The sequence below is a fragment of the Panthera uncia genome, chromosome B1 (genome assembly GCF_023721935.1).
Source record: "Panthera uncia isolate 11264 chromosome B1, Puncia_PCG_1.0, whole genome shotgun sequence".
In the NCBI taxonomy this organism is placed as follows: Eukaryota; Metazoa; Chordata; class Mammalia; order Carnivora; family Felidae; genus Panthera; species Panthera uncia.
In genome coordinates, this window is record NC_064811.1 from 144,770,411 (window position 1) to 144,798,039 (window position 27,629).

The window sequence follows — 27,629 nt, forward strand, 5'->3', positions numbered from 1 at the left end:
TGTGTTACTTTGGTAGAGCAGCCTATGTAGAATAAGTCTTCCGAGGAATCATATGGCCTCAAATAACACAAATTTAAATAATTCCATTTCTTGATCAATTAAGAACATTTGTTTCTGCCAAATGCAAAAGAAAACCACATCCAAGACCTCAAATTATTCCCATTTCTTTAAATGCAATGCTAGCACTCAATTAAATGTAACCAAACATATAAAAAGATAATAATTTAGTGAAAACCAAGAGAAAAATAGAAAATAAAAGTAAATACAGGATATATGGATATTGGTTTTATCACACATGAAATTTTGTGAAACTATAATTAAAATATTGAAGGAATTAAATAACAAAATTCAAAATTCCAACAGAAAAACAGATATAATAAAAAAGAGCAAATAAAAATTCTGAAGTGAAAATTAAAACTAAATTAATAATCAGTAGATACAGTTAACAGCAGATTAGGCATAGCTGAAAAAAAACAAAACAGTGAACTTAATGATAGGTCAGATGCTGTCTCCATACTGCAGTATAGGAGAGATTAACAAGATGCAAACAAACAAACAAACAAACAAGAGAAAACCAGAAAAAGAGTGTAAAAGATACATAAAGGCTAAGAATCTTCATAAACTGATAAAGAATTTACAAATCTGATGCTCCTGAGCTAACAAAAGATATGTCTTAGATAGCTCCAGCTGCCATAACCAAATACCACAGAGTGAGTGTTTTAAACAACAGAAATTTATTTTCTCACAGTTCTGAAGACTAGGAAGTCCAATATCAAGATGCCAGCAGATTTGTTTTCTGGTGAGAGCTCTCTTTCATGCTTGCAGAAAGCCCCTTTCCTGCTGCTATACCCTCAGATGGCAGGAAAAGAGAAAATACACTCTATGGTCTATTTTTATATAAAAGCACTAATCCCATTAAGGGACCCTTACCCTCAAGACCTCATCTAACCCTTATTACTTCTCAAAGACCCCATCTCCAAATACTATCACATAGTGGGGTAGGGTTTAAATATATGAATTTGGAGGGGAGACACAATTCAATCCATAGCAATATGATTGTCAAGTTAGATTCATGTGATGAGAGATCTTCATTATTCCAATTTTACAACTAATTTCCAGGATACAGGCAATGGAATAGCCCACATAAAGTAAAAAGTGATCTTAGATATTACACATAGGTTTCAAATTCTTCATTCCCACAGCAGAAAGGCCTTTCTTTTCCAAAATACACAATACTTCTAATAACATACATGGCATATAACTTCACCTCACCTAGTGTTGAATGACTATCTTATAGCTATTTTCAATTTATACAGCTGTGTATATGACATTTTTCAAGTTAAGCCTAATAAAACTATAGATTCTGATGGGGCACCTGAGTGGCTCAGTTGGTTGAGTGTCCTACTTTGGCTCAGGTCATGTTCTTGCGGTCTGTGAGCTCAAGCGCTGCATCGGGCTCTGTGCTGACAGCTCAGAGCCTGGAGCCTGTTTCAGATTCTGTGTCTCTCTCTCTCTCTGCCCCTTCCCTGATCATGCTCTGTCTCTCTCTCTCTCTGTCAAAAGTAAATAAAAAACTGAAAAAAATTAAAACAAAACAAAAAAAAAACTATAGATTCTGGATTTATTTACTTTCCATAATCTTTAATCAGAAATACTCCATTAAAAGCTTTCCATAAATAAGGATATCATAAAATCCTTAGATTCATTTACAAAGTCAATAAGATCAGAATGGATGATTTTCCTCCTTTCGCTCCTTTCGGAGCACTGTTGTTCCTATAGTGGCAGTAAATAATAGCATAAGACCATTAATACCCTGGTAGGTGACTACCAATATTTGTTTTCCAATGGAGTACAGGAATTTCCTCTACAAAAAATGTGAATTGTTACTTATATCTCTTCATAGGTGTACTGATGTTCTTTAATCAGGGAATTAATGTTTATTCTCTTTTATCCATAATTATTTTTTCAGCCTCACTTAGTATACCATGACCAGTTCCTAATATCTCTACCAAACATTTGGTTTGGATCAAATGGTGATCAAGCTATCACATATTTTGTGCAATTATACATTTACGAAATTGTAAATGTTGGGAAAATGAACAATCAAATATTGAGTACCCAACAAAACTGTCAATTGGGTATCTTCTGCCTCTAAATATAGCTTCATCTGGGTATACTAAAAGTCTTCCTAGGTGGGGTGCCTGGCTGGCTTTGTCAATACAGCATGTGACTCTTGATCTTGGGGTTGTTAAGTTTGAGCCCTATGTTGAGTGTAGATATTACTTAAAAAAACAAAATCTTGAAAAAAAAAAGGCTTCCCATCAAAGTCTTTTGTGTACTTCTAAGAGGAGATAGCTATTCTGTCAGACTATATAATCACATCCATACCTAACATCTTTGAGTATGTCTAACTTTCATTTGCATTGTCTTTAGATAAATTCTATGCAAATTCACATTTGACTTAAAGGATCCTAGTAAACTGAGACATACTGAGCAGCTTTAATCTGATTTCTACCATACCCAGAAAACTATATAGCAGTTTTCTAAAACCAGGAAATACAGGAAATAAAGAATACAAAAGACTATGTTCAACCCATCAATGGACAGGAAAATATAAATTTAGAAACATACACATATATACATAAATACATACATATGTATATATACATATATATATACATATGTATATATGTAAAAATTAAAGTGTGTGTGCATGTGCGTGTATGTGTGTGTGTGGTCATGGCATATAATCATTTTTTTAATAGAAAAATCCAAATACTTTACCTCCCTTTGGCAACTTTATTATAAGAAGAACACACAAAGCTACAATAAAGCAGTGCAAGGTAGATTTTATTATGTTAGCTATTTCACCTACTCTTCCCCTATTATGATTATGTGTTTCCCTGCTAATTGTCATGTGACTTTCTTATCTCCTGTGGGAAGAAAGTAATTTCCTGCCTTACTGATCTTTGGCTAGGATGCATGATATGCATTGATCAATTGAATTTGAGTTGATTCTATGAATACCACACTTGAGCAGAAGCACTAAAAGTAGCATCCTAATTTTCTGCCAGCTCTCTTGCTTTTCATATTGGCCATGGGGGACGGGCATTCCCATTCATAGACCTGAATTTTGCCTGCTTTCATGAATAAGAAGACACAGAGCTGCAACCTGGTGTAGAGCCATAGCTCACCAACATTCTACATTTAAGATGAACAGCACCTATAACTTTCTATTGAAACCTACCTGAGATATTGGGATCATTTATTACTATAGTAGTACTGACTAACATACCATTCCTACGTAAATTTCAAAGGATATAAATAACAAAAGATTAAATTTCTTAGGAACTAAAAGTTTTCTTGAATTATACTGATGTATCAGCTGCACTGATGTACCATGTGTCTTACCTTCCTTGGTTATGGTGATGCTAAATGTTCTATTTCTGCTGTAACAAATAACCATAAACTTGGTGACTTAATAAAGCACAAATTTATTATCTTATAGTGCTGTAGATCAGAAGTGCAAAAGAGATTTCCTTGGGCTTAGATCCAGATATCAGTAGATTGCATTCCTCTCCAGAAACTTAAAGAAAAAATTGATGTCCTTGCATTTTCTTACTTTCCTTGGTTCATGGTCTCATTCCTCCCTATTCAAAGTCAACAATATCATGTTGAGCACTTCTCATGCTGCTACATCTCTGATTTTCTCTTCTCTTCTACCTCCCTCTTCTACTTTTAAGGGCCCTTGTGATTAAATTGCACCTTCCAGAGTAACTCATGATAATCACCCCATCTAAATGTCATTAACTTAATCATATCCACAAATTCCCTTTGCCATGTAAGGTAACATAATCACAGGTTCCAGTGATTAGAATGTGGACATATTTGAAGGATCATTATTCTGCTTACCACAGGACCATTTTCTTACTTTTTTGTGGTGTCTCTTCTGATAGGATAGGGGCCCCCAAATGTGGGGTGACTGTTCGGTGGAAGCCAGTGTCAGGAACAGTGAAAGTATTCACCAGAGGCAGAACAAAGGAGATAGAAGTTTACTGAATACACCCAAGGGAGCAGAAGGCAGGGCAGCAAAGGAGATACTGTGCACAAGGAGGCAGTGGGTGGGGGCTAATTTTAAAGGGGAAAGATGAAGAGGTATGGTGACTTATGAAATTTTCCCTTTTTTAGTACCTGTGCCTGGTTGTAAGTAGCCTATTGCTTAGTTAGGGCTTATGGAATATTTGAGGTGGCTTGCCTGATGGGTCTGTCTGTATTCAGCCAGGTAGTCACAGTGGGCCCTTTTGCCTTGATCAAGTCTCCATTGCTCAAGCCTGTTGTCTAAAAGTGGACTCTGCATTTTTGTCTTTCTTTTTTTATTATTAATGCAAAGTGGTTATCAATATACAGCTCCAAATCTTTCAGAGGATCAGGAGAGTGTGTAAACAAAAAGATTTAAAAAATTTATCTTCTATCCACAAGTTTCTGCTTCTTTGTCATACTTCTAAAAGATTCAATAAGCTAATCTAGTCCATTCTCTAGTTGGCAGACTCACTCTGACTCACCCATGTTTGATTTTTGATTTTGCATCTTAAATAATTTTTAATCATGAGTTTGCTTTAATTGTCCCAACACAAATTTAAAAATTTCTTGAGTTATAAAACTCTGTATTTCTCAAGGAAAGTCAATTCTTTTCATGAGTCTACAATAAAATATATTAATATTTGACTAATCAATGAAATCTTAATGTTTTATATAACATTTATATGACATCTGTGAATCTCCACCACTTTCTGCTACTGATTGTCTTTGTGTTGCTTCTCTATTTTGAGCCTTTAATAATAATAAACCCTCATGGATTTATTGTTCAGCTTACTCAGCCGGTGACTTTGGCACTAAAGGCTTACCAATCACCACAGGGAAACAACTGAAAGCCTTGTACACTTGTGGAATGTGATTAATACAGCACACTCCATGAAAGCCAAACTGCTAATAAAGTTGGCATTATGCAGTAATGTACAAATCTATTTATTGCAACATAGCCTTTCACATTTTAGATTGAGACAGAGGCTGCTGATGCCAGTGGAATTGGCTTGAGAAACTCAATGAAGTTAGAAGGATTAAACACTAATTATTGGAAGGAAATGGAAAAGATTCATCATAATCACTTGCTGATATCCCTGCTTTAACAATACTTTTTTTCTCTTAATTTAAATATCTATCTATCTATCTATCTATCTATATCTATCTACCTATCTATCTATATGTAACATAAAGTTACGCTTTTATGTGTGAAGAATTTTCTAGTGGCTTACAAATAAGTGTGTCCTTTCCTCAATGACCTGTTTGAAAACTAGTTAATGTGTATTACATTAGCTGACCTTTCACATATTTAGTTCTAAAGAAATTACAGTTATAATTTACTATCTCATCCTCTCCCAATTCTCCTATGATATCACTGTACCAATTACATTATGCACTCTCATATTAGGGCTATGATCAACCGAACCTTTTTTCCTCTCCCTATCAATGTCCACTTGCTTCTCAAATGACAATGAGAAGAAAGAGAAAGAGACAGAATGGCAGAGAGAGTGAGAGAATGACTTCTACTTCTGCCCATTAATGATTTACTTCTATAAAATCTGCCATTTGGCTACAAGGAAATGGAGAAAATAAAACAAACCAAAGAAAACTTAAGCAAAGGTTTTTAGACATTGGATAGTAGGCAGTGAGGGGCTGGAATCCCTGACACAAAGGAGACAATGAAGTATGCCCTGTTATTTCATCAGTATCAGTCTCCAAATTAGAACTCAGGGATAGAAAATTACGACAGCCTGGGCGGGGGTGGGGGTGGGGGTGAGGGGGCTTGTTGAATGAAACAGATAGAAATTAATTTGGAGAGGCTGGACCTGTCAGAATTCCCAACATGAGGACTAGAGAGAAGAAAGCTACACAGAGAGGGAGGAAGAGAAAGAAAGCGCACTGGAGATTTGTAGAGGCCTTCCTGAGTCTTTGGGTGCTGACCGGTGCATATGTGAAATCACGGGATAGAACCACTGAAAAGTTGTAGGCCAAAGGGGCTGGAAGTTAGGTTCCCCAAACTGGAGACCTGTGTCACACAGGGATTCGGTAGAGTCCTCATAAAGGTTATACCTTTGTAGAGAGAACAAAATGGCCCTAGACTAAAGACTATTCTGGATCTGCCATAGAAAAAGTCTTTCAAAAGCCTCTAAGGGGACAAAATGATCCTCAAACTGCATAACGATATACCAATCAAAATCCAAAAGTATTTTATACAATTCAACAAAATGCAGCACTCAACAATATAAAATTTCCAATGTGAGACATCTATTAAAGGTAAAATTGAAAAATATTTTGAACTGAATAAAAATGAAAACACTGAATATAAAATTTGTGGCATGTAGCTAAGGCAGGGCTTAGAGAAAACTGTAGAGAAATTAACACTCATATTAAAAGGTAAGAACATTCTTACAAAGAGAGGGTGGGAGAAGGGAAGGGAAGTATTTCTTCCCTTCTTAAGAATAATAAAAAAAAATTATCCTACCTTCTTTTCTAAAAATTTACAGTATAAAATTTAATGAAATTCTTGCCATTTGCTATGAAGACTCTTGAATGTTACCAGTATTCTTAACTGTCAATTCTAGTATTTTTATCTAAGCCACATGCATTTGGTAATCGCTGCTTTACTAGATACAATTGACCACTCTTTTTCAAAAATTTTTTCTCGGTTTTGAAACATAGCACTATTCTGGTTTCTCTTCAACTTCTTTTTTAAAGGCTGATTTCTGCTATGTTGACTATGGATGTTACTTTCTACCATCAAATTTTTCTCCTCTATCATTAACTCTTTTAAAATATTGTGTTATCACATTTACATCCAGCTTTATATTTCCTCTCATTTTGAATATGTGAGGTCTCTCAAACAATTCTCCCAAATGTAGATTCTTTCCTATCCAACTAAAAAATATATATACTCCCAATAATTTTAAATTCAGATCATAGATCTACTGTTGGAAAGTACATTAACTGCTCTCAATATTGTGCTCTTCCTTTTCTACTTAGTAATAAAACCCTTACTTGATATTTAGCTTGGCACATGGCCACCTAGAAAAATGAATACATTTCCAAGCCTCCTTTGCATGCACATGTGGCTCACTGACTACATTCTGGCTAATGGAACATAAGTGAAAGTGGTATGCATAAATCTAGTGAGATGACATATCCTACTTCCTACTCCCTTCTGACTGGACTACAGACTGGCAGAAGACCTATAAGATCATGAGGTCAACTTGGAAATGGAATCCAAGCATGACAGTGCAAGAAGATAGAAAAGGTCTGGGACCTTTACATCACATAACACCAAATCTTCCCTGAATTGACCACCTCAAGAATCCTTTACTGAGAGAGAATTAACCTGCTATCAAAACTCTTATTTTATTTATTTATTTATTTTTATTTATTTTTATTTTTTATTTTTTATTTTTTAATATATGAAATTTACTGTCAAATTGGTTTCCATACAACACCCAGTGCTCATCCCAAAAGGTGCCCTCCTCAATACCCATCACCCACCCTGCCCTCCCTCCCACCCCCCATCAACCCTCAATTTGTTCTCAGTTTTTAACAGTCTCTTATGCTTTGGCTCTCTCCCACTCTAACCTCTTTTTTTTTTTTCCTTCCCCTCCCCCATGTGTTTCTGTTATGTTTCTCAGGATCCACATAAGAGTGAAACCATATGGTATCTGTCTTTCTCTGTATGGCTTATTTCACTTAGCATCACACTCTCCAGTTCCATCCACGTTGCTACAAAAGGCCATATTTCATTTTTTCTCATTGCCACGTAGTATTCCATTGTGTATATAAACCACAATTTCTTTATCCATTCATCAGTTGATGGACATTTAGGCTCTTTCCATAATTTGGCTATTGTTGAGAGTGCCGCTATAAACATTGGGGTACAGGTGCCCCTATGCATCAGTACTCCTGTATCCCTTGGATAAATTCCTAGCAGTGCTATTGCTGGGTCATAGGGTAGGTCTATTTTTAATTTTCTGAGGAACCTCCACACTGCTTTCCAGAGCGGCTGCACCAATTTGCATTCCCACCAACAGTGCAAGAGGGTTCCTGTTTCTCCACATCCTCTCCAGCATCTATAGTCTCCTGATTTCTTCATTTTGGCCACTCTGACTGGCGTGAGGTGATATCTGAGTGTGGTCAAAACTCTTATTTTAGAATTGTCTGCGAATCACAGATAAATTCAATCCTAAGAGTATTATTGTTCTCAGGTACCTTCAATGGCTGCCTATTATCCAATAAATAAAATATAAATGCTTAGTCTGTTGTAGGTCCATCACAATATTATCTACATCTATTTTTCAAACTTTATCTTTCATGCTCCCTCTTTTGAAATTAAGCTGTTTTGATTTTGTGTGTGCACACATGTACATATTTGTATATATATATTTGGATCCTCTAAATGTGCCCTGTTAACTCACTGTTCAGTAACTGCTATTCTGTACTCTTCACAGATGTTCAAATATCAAAGACTGACTTTATCAACCTCGAAGCACCCTTCATTTACCTTTGCACAGCTCCAGTAATCTCTTTTAATTCACTGTGCATTTCTATATGTACCTCCATTAAGATACTAATATTTACTGCCTTATTTATAATTATTTGGAGATTTCTCTTTTCACAATGATCTGGCCTATGTATGTGTGGGAGTGTGTATAAATCACACATTAGAGTGGATAAAAATCATTGTACAAAAAAAGTATTTTTAAAAATTAATTAACATGTATTGAACAACTGAATTCTCAGAACAGTTCAGTTTTTCAGGCACTATTGATTATTTGCTTTTTCCTCACTGTTTCTAGTCAATAAAATAAACTTTTCTGTATTTGTCTTACATTTTGACAGGATGATATTCACTGAATTAACTTTTGACTAAAACTCGTCTGAATTTTCTATTATTTCTATTGATACAGTGTCATGAACTGACTCAATTTCTTGCTGCATGATTGTCCATTATTTAAGTGAAAATATGTCACATTTTTAAAGTTTATTTATTTATTTTGGGAGAGACAGAGACAGCACAAGTGGGGGAGGGACAGAGAAACAGAGAGAGTGGGAGAGAGAGAGAATCTCAAGCAGGCTTTGAGCTGCCAGCATGGAGCCTGAAGCAGGGCTCAAACTCATGAAACTGCAAGGTCATGACCTGAGCTGAAACCAAGAATCCAAGCTTAAGTGACTGAGCCACCCAGGCCCCCCTAAAATGTGCTACTTCTAATTAATTGGTAAACTTTATTTTAGTACTAAAGTTTTCCATTTGTAAAACTAATAAATAAACAACAGGGTGAATACTAAGTAGTAGATATTAGGGTAGACTCAGAAGAAAGACTTTATTAGTAAAAATCCTCACTCTACAATTTCTAGTTATAGAGAAATACTACTTCATAGGGTTGTTTTTATTTTTTTCAATATATGAAGTTTATTGTCAAATTGGTTTCCATAGAACACCCAGTGCTCATCCCAAAAGGTGCCCTCCTCAATACCCATCACCCACACCCCCCTCCCTCCCACCCCCCATCAACTCTCAGTTTGTTCTCAGTTTTTAAGAGTCTCTTATGCTTTGGCTCTCTCCCACTCTAACCTACTTTTTTTTTTTCTTCCCCTCCCCCATGGGTTTCTGTTAAGTTTCTCAGGATCCACATAAGAGTGAAACCATATGGTATCTGTCGTTCTGTGTATGGCTTATTTCACTTAGCATAACACTCTCCAGTTCCATCCGTGTTGCTACAAAGGGCCATATTTCATTCTTTCTCATTGCCACCTAGTACTCCATTGTGTATGTAAACCACAAATTTTTATCCATTCATCAGTTGATGGACATTTAGGCTCTTTCCATAATTTAGCTATTGTTGAGAGTGCTGCTATAAACATTGGGGTACAAGTGCCTATAGTGTTGTTTTTAAACAATAGATTATTCATAGGATGCTATGTAATTTAATATTTTAAGCAGTTATATGATTAAATTTAAATTATACATTGTCTCTAAAATTCATGGAAAGTATCTAGCCCAGATTTAGGATTCAAGAAGTAGTTACTATTGGTTTTGGTGACACTAAATAGTTTGAAAAGTATAAAAACATCTTTAGTAGAATATTAAAACTTTTTGCATCCCCATTATCCTTTGATATTTTTTCTTCATAGCTTAATGCATTTAAATTCAGTGCTTATTTTGAGGAAATCATAAAATTAACTACGGATTTAAAAAAATAAGTAATAACAAAATTATTTTATGTATCCTATTAATTTTATGTATAGGTAACCTTCTCCATGTAATTAAGTAATCTCCAAACTTCAAATCTGCAAACTTCATTTATTGTGATTATTATACTTCTCAAAAAAATTTACATTTCATAGATTTTATTAAAAATATGAGAATATCTAGGAGCTCCTGGGTGGCTCAGTCAGTTAAGCATCCGATTCTTGATTTCAGCTCAGGTCATGGTCTCACGGTTTGTGAGTTTGAGTTCCATGTGGGGTTCTGCCCTGACAGTGCAGAATTTGCTTGGGATTCTCTGTCTCTCCCTATCTCTGTCTCTCCCCCCACTCTCAAAATAAATAAACATTTTTTAATATTAAAATATCTCTAAACTCTAAGTTATTTTCTAAATTAAAAATTATTTAATCCTTCTTATTCTATTGTTGGAAGGAAAAATATTGGTGTGGTCAAATGCTATGAAATAGAATCCACTAAAAACTTACAGTTGGACAATAAACTTTAGTTATAGTCATTATAATTGTGGCAATACAATGTTTTAACTGACAGTTATTCTAGGTAACAAGAAATGGAAAATTATTAAATTTAGTGGCATTATATTTATTGACTTCATGCCATCTTTAAAAATCAATTTGTAGAGGATGACTGTTCATTGTAAAACGTGAATGCACTAAAATGGAAATATTTGATGTGCAGAAAAATTATATAATCAGCATCAGGAAAAAATTTAAAATTTCTGAAAAATTACATTTAGCATTAAATTAATACATATTACTATTTAATATAATATAGTAGTTAATGTATTTCCAAACCTGATACATAGAGGAAACAGGGACGTGTTCCTAGCACCTGGAAGTGCAATTCCTTTCTGACTTTCTGCCTAGAAACTGCAGAATCAAAGCCAGCACATAATACATCTTGTTACAAGTTTATCAGGTGACAAAGAATGAAATAGCAGCTTCTAACTAGGCAATAGTAGGCTGTAAAATAAATGATGGTATCATATTTTAAGAAACTATCTGAATCAAATTGACAGTGTCTTAACCGAACAGTGTTCACCTGAGCACCCTCCAACAGAGAGAATTCCAATGCTTACAGACTTCCAGATTCAAAATCCTGGACAGCCTTGTTTCCCTTTTATGCAAACTGCATTTATAAGCATTATAATGTATAATGTATTACTAAATTTTGAGACAGCCAATTTACAGTCTGTTCAGTAGAATACAATCTGTGAGTGCAATATTTTTGCCTGTTTTGTTAACTGCCATATTCTGTGTCCATACTAGAGTCTGACCTCCATTATGCTCTCAGTGGATATGCGTTGACTGTTGACTGATTGAAGAAAGAGTTCCATACATATGTCAAGGGTGGTTGATTGTTTTTACAAGGATACACTGATATACTTTCATTAATATTTCAGTTTGGTTAATAACACTGCTCAATAGCCATGGCATCTGACAAAGGTGACATAGAAATGTGCCCTTATGCTAAATAGCTAAATAAGCATTTTTTTCAAACTCTCAGAACCAAGAGTTAAAAGGATCCCTAAATAATGCCAAAACTATAAAAAATGAAAGCTTCTGAGGTCCGGGCTTATCATAAGTAAAGAAATGAAAACTACAATAATGGATAATACTTCTCAAATTTTAGTTTGGCAAATACTTAAAATATTGATAATAATAATGGTGAGGATGTGAGTAAACCGGTTTTCTCTTTGCCTGTAGTTATGAATTTAATGAGTACAACTTTCTGAATATGTTTCATAGTAACTTTATGTATATATATATGTGTGTATATATGTATATACGTGTGTGTGTGTATACACGTATATACAGTAAGATATTGATTACAACACATATGTTACATTAAAATCTGTAACAAAACCAGTAATTTCAACTTCATTCATTACATACCTATAACAAAGTATTAAACGTCTAGGAGAAAACAGTGTGGGAAATATGTGTGTGGTTACCTGGAAAGTAAAAATAAAGTTTCAGAAAAATATATGTATTATAATCCTTTTTGGGAAAATATATATGTACATGCATAAAAAGTACATGCACATGTATATGTATATATTCATATTTTATATATATGTGTGTGGATACAGATGAATGTGTAAGATATGTGTGCATATATGAACATATATATATTTGCGTGTTTTTATTTACACAGGTGCTCTTAGAAAGCTGTTACCTGGAAATTGAATGAGGAAAGATATGCATATAGGTTATTTTTACAAAAAAAAACCGATTATAAAGGAAATACTTTAAATTAAAAAAAAACTGACTTGAATATGAAGTCTGTTTAGGAAAATCAGAGCAAAGAAAAGACAGCATCAATTTATCAACTACTTGACTATTTTATGTTGGTTGGCCTGACCTGATCAAAATAGAAAAAGATTGAAAAAATATGTATAAATAAAATTGTACTTTTGTACATATTCCATTTGTACATTTTGTTCATACTTCCATTTGAATCTCCACAAAGTCAATTGTAAAAATAATAGTTTTACTTAAGAAGTAAAGGGAACTTGTTTGGTGTCCATATTCTTTCCATTTTTTTTATTTTAAACAATCTCAAACTTACAGAAAAATTCAAAGTCCAGTAAAATAAGTCTCTTTTGAAGTACTTAAAAGTATTTGCTGATCTGATGTCTTATCTTTTTCCTTACTTCAGTATGTATTTCTTACAAACAGGGACATTTTCCTGTGTAACTAAATACACTGTCAAAATCAGCTAATTAACATAAATACCATCTGATCCTAGAATGAACTTATGTCTCAGTAATGCCTTTGAGAGGAAAAGGTTCCAACTGAGGATTATAGCACACATTGCTGGCTTGTCTCTTCACTTTAATTCAGTCTGGGTGGATTCTTCAGGCTTTTCTCAGTTTTTATGACCTCGGTATTTTGAAGATTATAGGCTATTTTTTACAATGCTCTTCAAATCACATTTGCCTGATGTTTCATCATGACTAAGTCAAAGTTATGTAGTTTAGATAGGAATATGAGAGGAACAGTATTCCAAATGTTGCTGTATCCTCATTGCATCCTATGGGTTTGCACAATATTTCAATTTGCCTGTTACTGATGAACTTCATCTTGCTAACATTATTAAGGTACTTATTGTCTGTTAGACTTCTCCAGTATACAGTTATGCCACCCCATCACAACAACCATTTTTCTGGGAGATGCTTTGAAATTATGTAATTCTCCACACTTAATTAAAAATTTCAATTCTTTCAACAATTTATATCTATATGTGGTTATGATTTCCCAATTTATTTAATGCATTATTTTGTGTTACAATCTTAATTTATTTTGATGCTCAAACCGTTTCACATTTTTGGACAGGGAAATTCTATTATTTTGTGTTCTTTTATACTATTCTCCTTTGTTAAGCATTACCATTCTTTCTGGCAGAAGATATTCTATGTTCTTTTTTACTTTCTTTGCCTCAGTCCATGTACCAGCAATTTCACTGAGTAGCTGTTTTGTTTTTGTTTTGAGGAAAAATGTTAAGTAGAAACCAAGGTACAAGTACTAGATGTGCTGATTTTTTGTGTGTGTGTGTGTGTAATTTTTTTTTTATTTTTTTAATTTTTTTTAATATATGAAATTTATTGTCAAATTGGTTTCCATACAACACCCAGTGTTCATCCCAAAAGGTGCCCTCCTAGATGTGCTGATTTTTATTCCATGGCCTAAGCCATCTCAGTGAACATAACTAGGCTGTACATGTATGCATTCATACACACCTATATACATCTGTGTTAACATCTATATTTATTTCTACATCTATCTCTGTATATTAAAAGCCATGAATTTACACTGAAATACTCCATTTAGATACAAAGTACAAGGTTCATTCTAGTTTTTCCTCTTTCTGAGTTTCTCCTCCCAAACCAGTTTTCCTCACTGCATATGGTTTTCAGCTCTCCATGCTAGGATGTCCTCAGCCCTTTAGAGCTGTCATCCCACAACGGAGTGCCTCTCTCTGTGAAAAGCACCCTGAGATTTGCTTGGTCTCCAACACCCCATACAGAGATGCCCCCATGCATGGATGACCACATTTATGCCCTGGTAGCCCATGTTCACAGTTACTTTCCTCATTGCAATCGGCTCTGTTTGCCTCCTATGTGAATGCCCTCCTCACTCTACTTACTCTCTCTTATTGAGCATCCCTTACTGATTCAGCCTATTGCATGGTTGCCCAGCTTACCTTTTTTGGCTCTGATTCTAAATGTCATGACCTCCACTGATCAGACTCTGGCATCCAATGCCAGCCTACTCCTCTGTATCTATATGCTCTGCTGTTCCTTGCTTTCATTGTAACTTCCCTAGCCTGGCCTCCTCTGCTCTCCTGGATGTCAGAGCCCATCTAGGCTCTGACATTGAACTCTTATTTATTGAATGGGTTTAATTTTTGGAAGGACACAATTTCTAAACGCATACAATAGAATGGTCATTCTATAAGAATTCATATTAGCAATCAGAAGAAAATGTTTGCTCCGAAATAAATATTATTGATATAGTTTAGATTATGATTAGCTACAAACAGTGAATGTCCTGTTCCCTTTCATCTTAGCATTTTGACACACATATTCTGTCTGAGGACCTTAGTTCCTCTTTTTGGACTACCAGATTAGAGAGTGAAATCAAGCCTGTGGGTAAATCAGTTTTTGTGCACTGTTGAATACAAAATAGTCCATGGTATGTGATAAATTGTAATGTAAAGTTGAATTATTAATGCACACAAAAATGACATCCTGCTGCATTAAATCTGTGTTCACTCCAGAACAATTAACTTGCCCTTTGCTTGTCAGATTCAAGAAGAGAGTACCAGCTTGCAGTCAGTAAAAAATATTCCAAAATAACAATGGACTACATTGGTGATCTGTATGGATGGCCAGATGGCCTCAAATATTTTCTCAAGTAACTACACTTCCTTCATGATCAAGAAAGGAATTTTGCCACTTTTTTAACTTATATCTCAAAGGAATTATTTTTTTTCACAACCTAGATTATAAATTGTTCTAATAGACCCTGTTGTAACAGCAGGATATCTGTTTCCATGCAATTTTTCAAATATGCGCAGAGAACATGATAATATTTATAGTAAGGTAGTATACAGTAATTTGTATTCTATATAGATAGGCTATCCATAAATAGAAGTTTATATAAATATTTGATATTTCACTTTCTACATATCACCGGATTCTCAATTTGAACACCACCTTTACTTCTGCTTCTCAAGTATATTGTTTTGAATTTACTTTTCCTTTCTGAAGTAATAAATGCTGTTCGTGGAAGTTTTGCTTCAAAATGGCAATGAAATATTAATGAAAATGAAGCTCTGTATGTAGATTTATATACCATGTAGGTATCTTATTTATATTGTTCTCATAGATACACAATTTTCAAATGTTTGAAATTAATTTTAGTATCATGGTGATCACTTTTTTTTGCATTCTCACATAAACAAGTTTTAGCTACAACTGGCCTAGAAGTAGATCTAGACAACCTATTCCTGTGTATACAACCTATTCCTAAGAATAAGACATAAGAAATATAGAAATCTCTTATGCTAGATTATATAATATAAAAGAGCTTAACTGAAGTAGATGAGATGTTTTGGATTAAAAGTTCAAATTGTGGTATTTGAGCCAGCAGTATTGGCATAGCCCATGAGCTTATTAGAAATGCAAACCCATGGTTCACATCCCAAAGGACTGAATTAGAATCTCTGGGAATGGGGGTCTAGAAAATTGTTTTAATATGCTTTCCATTTTATACTGTTTAACATTAAAGTTTGAGAAACAGTAAAAATCAATCTATCTCATATCACTTAATAATGATTAAATAAATACCTAATGTAGATGAATATTTTAATATCTAAATGATATTTATTCATATATAAATTTTTTTTAATTTTTTCAACGTTTTTTATTTATTTTTGGGACAGAGAGAGACAGAGCATGAACGGGGGAGGGGCAGAGAAAGAGGGAGACACAGAATCGGAAACAGGCTCCAGGCTCCGAGCTATCAGCCCAGAGCCCGACATGGGGCTCGAACCCACGGACCGCGAGATCGTGACCTGGCTGAAGTCGGATGCCTAACCGACTGCGCCACCCAGGCGCCCCAACATATATAAATTTTTAATGCTGTATCAAATATAAACCTCAATAGGGCTCCAACTTCTGGGTCTTTTGTGTGCTCTAGGTTATATAGGCATGGGGGTCATCTCTTGGGAAGATAAAAGATAATTGTCAATGATAGCATTCAGTCGTGTTGGGGGAAGTTTGGAACACATATGCTTCTCATGACCAGCAGTCTCAAAGTGTCTGGAAAGAATGTCAGTGACAGGGTGTAAAAAAAATTTGGTACCTCATAGTATTAGAGATGAGAGTCAAATAATTACACATAAGAATGACCCTGCTATTCTATTTTTTTTCTCAGGAGACACAAACAAATATAACCTCTCGATTAAAAAAAAAAAGCTTGTAAAATTGTGACATAAAGTTTTTAAGGATAATCTGTATATCATTTAGAAATGTTTAAAGCATTCACTAAATTTTTACATTTATCTTTTTAATGTTTTTAAAGACTTCATGTTTTTAGAGCAATTTCAGGTTCATAGCAAAATTGAGAAGGTATAGAGATTTCTCAAATACCCCCTTCTCCACACATGCATAACCTCCCACGTTAATAACATCCCCTAAGAGTGATACCTTTATTACAATTGTGAATATACACTGACACATTGTAATCATTCAAAGTCGATAGTTTGCCTTAAGTTTCACTCTTGGAACCTTAAAGTTCACATTCTATGGGTCTGGACAAATATATAATGATATGTATCCATCATTATAGTATCATAAGATAATCTGATCAAAACACTGTTTTCCAAAGTTACTTAGTTCTACTCTTTTCCTCTTCATGTCTTTAAGTGAGGTATGTAACAATTAATTGTAATACAGTTAAATTAGTTTGTTGGGGACTGCAAGATTTCATCCTGGGTTTTCCTAATATCTTGGTATCTGATGTTTTTACAGTTATTATGGCTGTTTGCTTGTTTTTAAAGTTTATTGAGATGTACAATCTTATGGGTTTTAGCATATACATATGCTATTTGTACCACTAAACAGTTCCATTGGCCTGTTGGGCCAAATATCCGTTGGGCTACCCCTTTTTAGTCACATTATTTCTCCTTCTCTAATCCCTGATAGGTATTTTGTCTCAATGGTTTTGTTTTCCATAATCACATATTGATGGAATCATACAATATGCAGGCTTTTAGATCTTTGAAAATGCTTTTAAAATTCATCGATGTTGATGCATGAAACAACAGTTCACTTCTTTCTATTCCTGTGCAGTATTATATTGTATGAATAGACAAAGACTGTTTCCCTGCTGAAGGGGAAATGAGTTGTTTCCAGTTTCTAGCAATTTTGAATAAATCTACAAACTTCAATATACAGGCTTTTGTTTGAACATAAGTATTCGATTTGCTTGGGTAAATAGCTAGAAGTAACATAATTGGTTCCAATGGTAAACGACTTTTCAACTTTTTAAAAAACTGTCCAACTGTTTTTCAAAGTCACCATAACATTTTGCATTCTAAGCAGCAGTGAATAAGAGTTCCACTTGCCCTGCATCTTCTGTAATATTTGGTATTCTCAGATTTTTCCCCATTTGCATTTTTATTTTTATTTTAGCTATATTAATAGATTTAGAGTAGTATTTTGTGCTTTTAACTCTATTTCCTTAATGATTGATGTTGGACATCTTTTCATATGTTTGTCACCCATATTTTATTAAAGATTGTGTTATGATCTTTGACCACTCATTTTTGGAGTTGTTTTATGATTTTAAGAGTTCTTTAAATGTTACAAATACAGATCTTTATATTTTTCCTGACTAAAGAATTCTCTTTAGTTTTTATTTTAGAGCTTATTTGCTGACAGTGAATTCCTGTTTTCCTACTTCGTTTTGAAGGATATTTTTGCTAGATACAGAATTCTGGGGTGAACAGATTTTTTTTCTTACCCTGGCAATCTAAACATGTCACTCCATTGTATTCTTACTTGTGTGGTTTGTGATAAGTTTACCGTATTATGATCTTTATTCTTCTGTACATAATGAATCATTTTTGTCTCCTTTTATGTCTTCATTTTTAGAAGTCTGAATATGTTATGCCTATATGGTAGCTTTGTTTCCCCCCATTTCTGTGTCTTCAGTCTTCTTATATCAGTAGTTTGTGATCTTGATTTTGGAAAAATCTGACCATTATTTCCTCAAAAATATCTTCTACCCCATCTCTTCTCATTTCTCTTTTTAGGATTCTGATCACACCCATGCTAATTTGTTAATTGTCTTAGAACTGTAGATAATTTGTTCTGTCTTATTGACTTATTTTTCTTTGATTTCAGTTTGGATAATTTCCAGTGGTGTGTCTTCAATTCTATTGTTTTCTCATCTATATCATGTCTTCTGATGAACCCATCAGAAATCTCTTCTTCATCCCCACATCATTGTTTTTGATTTCTAGCATTTCCATTTGCTTCTTTCATATAGTTTCCTTCCAGTAGATGAAACTAACTATCTCCCCATGGAGGTGCTTACCTTTGAAATTGGAGCCCTAAATATATTAACCATAGTTATTTTAAATTCCTTAAGTGTTTAAACATCAGTGTTGTAATTGGTTCTTGTTTACATTGTGTTTTTGCTTTTTGTATGCCTTATAACGTTGTTCTTGTTGAAATTCAACATGTTTTGCAAAATGGTAAATATTGAGATTAATACTTTTCTACTTCTAGATGAGCTCTTTCTTCAGCTGTCTTTAATGTGGGGATTTGTGTTAATCTAGTCAGGAATTGACTGAGCTTTAACTATTTGTTTCTGTGGTCACTCTCAGTGCCCCACAGTGATACCTTACATTTCTATAGTGGCATCTTGTATCTATGATATGGGATAATATATCAGAGGATTTATCTCAGTTAACGCTCTCTGCATTCCTTTGGGTCTCTCCCCTACATGTTAGGTCTGCCCTTTTTATTTCTTTGCAAAAGAAGCTCTTGCAGAAATTTTTAGTTGTTTTCATTCTTACTTTTACTTGATTCTTATTAGTGTGGCAGTGAGGACACTCTCATATGAAAAACCTCAGTCTTGGGTAGGCACTGTGAAAATAGGTAAAAGTCTAGGAGCACCCCTCTCCCCCCTGGTCTTTTTGTCCCTACTCCAAACTAATGCAAGGCTGGGTCTAATATCCCTGCTCTTCCCCAGGAATAGATATTTTTTCCCCTTGTTTGTCTCTCCCAGCAGCAATGGGTTTCCATGAGTACTCTACGTTTACAGTTTTTATGTATTTTGTTTTGTTTGTTTACTCCCTGCAGATTAAGGTTTGTGTTCTATAAAGGTGTTCTTTGTGAAGTTTCTGCAGGGCCTTCTGTCCTCCTCTCCCAGCCAGCACCATAGGGAACTGTCTCTGATTCTTTCCATCTTCCCCATGAGTGAGTGGTAGGGGTCCTGGAGAAAAAGCGAGAGGGTGTTTACTGCCCTGTATCTTCATGCCCTTAAGGGTTTTATACCTTTATGCTACTCCACATTCATCCTTAGCAATTTGTTAAAAATTTTCTAACCAAAACTTCTTATGGATGAATATGGTATCTGGTGACACACACCCAAGGTAAGCAAATGCTCAGGTTCTATTCTTTCCTGCAGACTGTTGGGGAAGGTCATTGAAAAAATGCGACCTCCAGTTGACTCATGAACTGGACCCAGGCACTCCAAGGCTCCTCACTTTCTCTCCTGTCCTTGGGATGTGAGTTCTCCTTGCCTTTCCCACTCCCAGAGGTTGCTCCAAGGACATAGCCTTGAGAGAGAGATGTAGTGTGAATAGCTGCATGACATACATAACTGAATCCAGTTAAGGCCTTTATATAAACTAAGATTTGGTGAACGGTGCAAGGATCTGCTTGCTGCCACCCAAGACAAGTCTCCTATGTAACTTCCCTTTGCTTATTAAAACTGCCATCTACTAACTAGGAACTGACCTGCCTGTTTCTTAGGTCTCTCCCTGCCCTCTGAGTACAGGGGCTGGTTTCAGATTACACCTGGGGAGGTCCTGTTAAAACCAACACAGATTTCCATCTAAAAGTTATATTTTACAGTTGCATAGGTCTTATTTGAAACTATATTTAAGAAAAAAAGTGTTTTTTTTTGTTTGTTTGTTTGTTTTTGCTCTTGTTTTTGTTTTGCTTTTTTTTCAGTGTGTGGATTTAACGTCAAGGATTGAAAGGGGGCATTCCAGCGACTGCTTCTGCTTTTCCAGCAGCAAGGGGGCCACCTATATCTGGAATGAGGTGGGGGTGGCGACTGAGTGGAAGGCTGGAGTGGTGGCAGGGAGCTGCTGGGTCAGAGAGATATCCAGGTAGCCCCAGACACAGGGATTGCTGGACAGCATGAAGATCTTTTCCAACTAGTCATCAGGAATACCGTGTGGTACTGAGGCTGCGGTGGCTCCAGGAGTCCTCTCAGGACCTTTGGTAAGTGCCTTCACGTGGATGCTCTCCCCTCTTCCCTAGTCTTCTGAGGAGCTTGCCCACAGCCAACAGGGATGTGAGCTGGCCACTGCCCCACTGAGCCCCACCCACTATCCCTGCCTGTTGCTTCTTTCATCCTGTTCTGGCCGAGAAGCCTGGGATAGACGGAAGGGCTTCTCTTCTTTTTCCTTCCATTGGGGCTTAGTCCCGTGGGCGAAGACTGGCTCAGGCTGAGCCGGCAGGGGCAGTCTTGGCACCAATCTCAGTGCTCAGTAGTTGAATGTAATTGGACTTGGGCAGCAGCTGCAAGGGGCAGGCAGGGTTGGCCAGGGGCTTTGAATATGAGGCTGAGACCCATGGTCCTGAAGTCTTCTCAAAGTGGGGTTTGGAGGTAGGAAAGTAAGAAGGACACAGACAGACAAATACAACGAGGGGGCAGGGAAACTTGTGCACATGAACTTACCTGGAGGTGTCCGAGTACTGAAAGCCCAGCCGTCCACCAGCCTCTGTTTGCAGGCCTCGGCTGCCAAAAATGTAGGCGATGGGCCGGGGCTGCTTTTGCGACCTTGTGCGGCAGTGGCGTGAAGACTCGCCGGCCTCCGGAGCGATTCACTGCACGGAAAGTGGGGGGGGGGGGGGGGGGGGGTGCCAGGAGGGCCCCACAGACGCCGTTCAGGAGGAGGGCTCAGGCGCGTTCGGGCTTTTCAGGTTCCTGCCGAAAGTCTGGTCCAGCGCCTACTCCTCGGGGTTGAAAGAACCTGCTCGGCTTTTTTCTTCATCGTTTTGATGTGTGTGGCCTCCCTGGGCTTGTAGTGCTGCTAGAAGCTGTTGTAGGCTACCTTTCGGAACTGCTGCCGCCCTTCAGCCTTGTGCTCACTGGGGAATCTGCCACAGGGTGGGAAAGCGTCCTACCTCTTTGTTCTCTACATGGCGAAGGTGGAAATGGTGAACCCACGGTGCACTGTGGAGTCGTCCAAGTACCCTTTGATGGCCTCATCTCTCCGTGGGGTTCCCCACACACGTGTACAGGACCGCATTGTTCTCCAGTACTTATGAGATACGTTTCCACTTTGACTTTCTCATTGCGGAGGTCCTCTGAGTTGGTGGAGTCAGGCTTCCTCGTGGCTGCCACATACAGCATCCGTAGGAGGTGGTTCTGCGTCACGGGCAGGATGATGCCAAGGGCATCGAAGTAGCCCCCTGTGGCCTTCAATGCTGAAAGACACCTTGCAGGTAAGAGTTATGTTACTCTAGTTCCAAATGGGGCCAAAGATCCTGGTGGCAAACATCAGCACCATGAAGTTCTGGACTATCTCTTTGCCCCTGTAGGGATTGATAAGCTAGATCTGTTCCCTGAAATAGGAAAGAGATGTGCTTGGATAGCTGACAGGTCCCTTGGGAAGGGCTAGCTCCATGCTAACACAGTTCCAACCTGCCTGGATCGTGCAGGTCTCACAGATGTACTTGAAGACAGCCTCATCGATGGCATGGAGTAAGGCCAGGGAGAAGTGGCAGGTTGGCCTATGGCCTTTGGTGGAGGGTGTTCATGTGGCTGCAGGTAGACTCCTAGGAGGCCACATGATTGTACTCACCAGTCATTGAGTTTTGGGCAAGAAGCCCCTCCAGTTTGGATTTGTTCTCTGGAGTGGCTCTGAAGAAGGGCTCACTTTCAGGTTGATTCCTTATGCAAACGGACTTAATACTTGGAAATCACCAGTCATCATGGCTGTACATGTTGGATTCTTTATTATTTTCCCTGTAACTCCAGTTCCTTGACTGGTTAAATGAAAATCGTTAATTTTTGCTTCTCTAGCTTTTTCCTTCTGTCGAGATGGAAACAATGCTCATTCCTACTTAATTAATACCGTATAAGCTGAAACAAGTAGCCTTTTCATTTGTTTTTAATAAGCTTTGAAGTATTTTTAGGTACCAAATATTGTATAATCAGATTAGTGAAATTCTGAAATACTAAAAACGTTATAATTATGGTGGTTGGCATGGTTATATTTTTATAGTCTTTAGTTAGTATTTGTAATGGAGGAGAATTTATGCCATTTTTATTCTTTTCATGGCATGAATGTTTTGAGTTGAAAATTATTTCTGATACCACAAATGTATGAAATTTAGTGTTAGATGGGGCAAATGGATGGCTGTCTTGATTGAGTGTCTGACTCTTGATTTCAGCTCAGGTCATGATCTAATGGTGGTGAGATCGAATCCTGAATTGGGCTCCATGTTGGATGTTGCGCCTGCTTACGATTCTTTCTCTTTCTCTTTCTTTTTCTCCTTCTCTCTCTCAAAAAAAAAAAAAAATGTTAGACTGTATTTGACTTATGAGAGAAAACTTGGCCTTAAGTGTCTTGTGGTATCAGTTACAAAAATGAGAAGAAATTTGAGAGGCAATAGAGAAGTTACAGAAGTAGAAAATATAACCAGGCAAAAAGTGACTGAAATTGTGAAAATAGGGGTGGGTATGTTTGTTGTGGAAGACATGTTTTAAATCTGACTTGGACGAGGTCAAGTGTTGGCACTTGGGAGGCCTGAATACTGTATCTTAGGAGAAGGAAATGAGTAAAAAGAATACAGGAGAGTGTTGAATGTTAATACCATCTAAAATCACATGCAGTTACCCTCTTACAGGGAGGAGAAATTGTTGGCAGATACTGAATATATACTGAATGAGAGTTTAAAATGAGCTTGTGGAAATAGCAAGATTTTGTGGAAAACTTAGGCAGTTTTTTGGACGGTGTCACATAAAGACTTTGGACATATGTAAGTCTCTGAATAAAATTAGTTTTTAGATATACTATGAGTTTTGTCCAGTATTAATTTGTTTTCTTATACCAGTTTTTGCTTATGCCAGATTAAGTGATGGTTTGTCATATTATTCCAAAGTACATTTGATAGCTTTCTAATTTTGGTTTAGCAACAATTTGACTCATTTCACAATCATGAGCTGGTATATTACTCAAACTCAGGAAGTAATTTTTTTTTTTTTTGTATAGAAAGCACATAAGCTCTAACCTAAAACATACCAAGAAAATTCATGCAACTAGTATTTAATTGTCATTCTAAAGTTATCAGTTGGTTTATTCACAGTTAACATTTTAAACATTCTATGTGACTAGAAGTTACTTTGTCTAAACTTTTTAATTTGTTTTCAAAAAGTACTAGATACAGTAAATGTATCAGTCATAAAATATTGTCTTACTAATTAAATTTTAGAAAAAAAAAAAAAAATCCTATTAAAATAAAAGTTTTAAAAAAAAAAAAACACTTTTGTAAAACAAAAAGATACTCTTTAGTTCCAATAGCCTAGAGGTTATCCTTTGTCTGTAATAGTTCAAAAGTCCATTTCACTCTTTTAATAAATCTTAAAAGACAAAGATACTGATGAAGAAAAGATATTTTTGGTAGAACAAGTATTAGTGATCATTTGCCACTTAGAGGGTGGTATATTAATTCCAGAGCCTGTCTTGAGTCACAGAGTCATTTTTCTTTGAGGTTTTATACTGATTATTGCTAATTATTAGGAAAAATTACTCTTTCCACCTTCATTTAAACATCTGCTTGTCTTTGACCTAAGGGTCAACTAGCACAGAAACATGGCTGATGGTTACCGATTTTGCCATTTTCCAATGTTGCTGATGTTAGTTGGCAACAGACAACATGCTGGGGTTTTGTGAATGGGAGACAATGATTATGAGAGTGAGGAAAATTATGTAGGATTATTTGGGAATGTGCTAATAGTCACGTATTTCATCTAAAGTATAAATGGATCTGTAAAGTGTTGTTGGGGAGTGGATTAATTTGCTAGGTTTGCCATAATAAAGTCACAAAATAGGTGGCTTAAGCAACAGAAATTTATTTCTCATAGTTCTGGAGGCTAGAGGTCCTAGATCAAGGCTTCAGCAGGGTTGGTTTCTTCTGATGCTTCTCTCCTCCAATAGACAGCCATCTTCTTTCTGTCTCCTTACAGGGGCTTTCCTCTGTGTCTCTATGTCCCAGCCTCCTCTTACCATGACATAAGTTGAATTGGATCAGGGCCCACCCTAATGACCTCAGTATAAGTTAATTACCTCTTTAATGGCCCATCTCCAAATGCAGTCATAATCTGAGGTACTAGGGATTAAAGACTGTACCATATGAAATTTGGGGAGACACAATTCAGCTCATTACAAGAATATATATGGAATATCTAGAAAATATGTATAGACATGTTACTAATTTTAGAGTGATCATTACAAAACGATTATCATTAATTTGTAGGACACATGAGAATGATATAAAGTTTAGTTTCCAAGGATAAAATTGTGTCACAAAATACATTCATTTACTTATGCAGGGTATTTCTACACTGAACCAGATAATTCTGTTCAGAAAAATAGGTCTGAAAGTGAAAATTATTCTGTATCACTGGCAAGAAAGCATTTTTATGGGCAAGACTACATGTAGTTTTCAAAGGTTGCAGCACAAGTTGTCTCTTATCCTTTGCACTTTAAATATAGTGTGAAGTCTGGCATTTCTAAAATTTTCTCACTTAGCAGCTGGTAAAAACAACCTTCCTTAATAGTAGGTTTAGATGTAATCCAGTAGTGAAAAGAACAAAAGTCTGATTATTTTACTTAGTAGTTGTATAACTGTAGATCATAAGTTATCTTCACTGAACCTTAGTTTAATTATCCCTAAATTAGGAATAATTATATCATCCTTGTAAGAATCTAGGTTATGATTTCTCAACCTAAGTACTATGGACATTTTGGACAGGAGAATGCTTTGTCTTGGGGCTGTCCTTTGCACTGTATGATGTTTAACAGCATCTGTGTCCTCCGCCTACTATATGCCAGTAGCACAACCCTTTTATCCTTAATTCTGACAATTAAAACTATCTCTAGACATTGCTAAATTTTTCTCTGGAGGGCAAAATTACCCCTAGTTGCAAACTGTATCTATCTAGCTATATGGCAAAAACAAATATTTGTGTCTGGTGAAAAAAACAATGATTACAAAAGAAGTCATACAGTTGAATATAGCCCCACTGAAGCTTTTTTTTTTTTTTTAATTAAAGTTCTTCTAAATCTTCTGTAATTAAGAGAAATGCCTAAAATTTTCAATAAAATTAGAGAATTATTTAGAAAACATTTGAGGTCTTGACTAAAATTCTTTAGAAGACTATGGATACTGATGGCTTACAGACAGGACCAGCTATGTCACCTTCCTTTCACATTCTTCTCATTTGGCAGAGATGCCTCCAATGCAGAAAGTTTAAGAAAAGTACAGAAGGGCACCTGGGTGGTCAGATGGTTAAGCATCAGACTCTTGATTTCAGCTCAGGTCATGATCTTGCAGTTTGTGAGATCAAACTCTGAGTCAGGCTCTGTACTGACAGTGAGGAGCCTGCTTGGGATTCTCTCTCCTTCTCTCTCTCTCTCTGTTCCTCCCCCTCCTTGCGCACATGTGCTGTCTCTAAATAAATAAATAAATAACTACTATATAAAAAAGAAAAGTACAGGAAAAGGACACATAAGAGGAAAAAAATCAAAGGCAGGGCTATTTATTTTAGGTATAAGGACTTTAATACAGGAAAAGAGAGGTTTACACAACACTTTGCAAGTGACCAATGAAGTCAGTCAGAAGCATTAAAGAAGGTGGTTCTCAAGAGCAATCTGGAAACCCCCTAAAACTACAGAAAATGTTTAGTCCACTGAGGATAAACATTCCTTCTTCTGTTATGAAGAATTTCAATTTAATAAACTTGCCACTTTTGACTGCTGTTTGCCTATGCTGCTGTCTTCGGGCTCATCTTGTTTATAAGATTATCAACACCTACCTCTGCAGGGTTGCCAGTTTGAGTGTATTTATATGGGTGTAAATACCTTGCTACTCATTCTTAAAAATCTATCAAAATATCTCTTCCTCAGACCTACTTGTTACCAAATTTTCAGTTACATCACTTACATGTCTCTTATTGTAAGAGTTAATTTTTGTGCATCTATTTGGCTAGGCCATAGTACCCAGATATTTGGAAAAACATTATTTTGGATATTTCTGTGAGGGAGTTTTTTTGGATAAGATTAACATTAAATAGGTTAAATGTGATTTTGAGGGAAGTAGTTCCCTTTGTAACAAGGGTGGGCCTTATCCAATGAATTGAAGGCCTTTAAAGAACAAAAACTGACCTTCTCTCAATTTTGAAAAATTAACTCTTTCTGGGAATCCAGCCTGTCCACTCTCCCTACATATGTTGGACTTGCCAACTTTCATAATCTAGTGAGCCAATTCCTTAAATAAATCTCTCTCTTTCTCTCCATATATGTATCTGTGTGTTTCACATACACACACCCATTTTATTAGTTCTTTTTTTCTAGAGAACCCTGAATAATATAGTTACCACCTAGAAAATGAACCAGTATAAATCTGTACTTCTAGTCATTTTGTCTTAAAGGCAAATTTAATGTAAACACCAGATTATTTGTCAGATATCTGCACACAGAAAAGATTTCTCTTCTCCATTATCCTTCAGGGACATCATGAGTGGGGCTGTAATGTTACAACTATTCTCTTTCTTGTGGTCCCACCATATTAGGCAGAACTACATTTGAGTAAGTCCTTGGTTGGATATGTTACACATATCTTCTCTTTATTCTCTTATTGTTATCTATTAATGAACACAATTCTTTGATTTAAAAATAGTGGAAGTGTGAGGAAGTGGAGCAAATCCCTCAAAAGAAGTGTAAAACTGGACACAATTAAAAAAAAATCAGTGCACTAGAAATCAAC

The 27,629-nt window shown here is 36.0% G+C and overlaps 1 long non-coding RNA gene across 1 annotated transcript in view; it reads right to left on the reverse strand.

Moving 5' to 3' along the window:
- LOC125923205 (uncharacterized) overlaps positions 1 to 21,418 on the reverse strand; it is a 58,555-nt gene extending 37,137 nt beyond the window's left edge. The window contains exon 1 of the long non-coding RNA XR_007457936.1: positions 21,313 to 21,418. This is a non-coding gene — a long non-coding RNA (uncharacterized LOC125923205). The remainder of the gene's footprint in view (positions 1 to 21,312) is intronic.
- Positions 21,419 to 27,629: the final 6,211 nt, after the last annotated feature.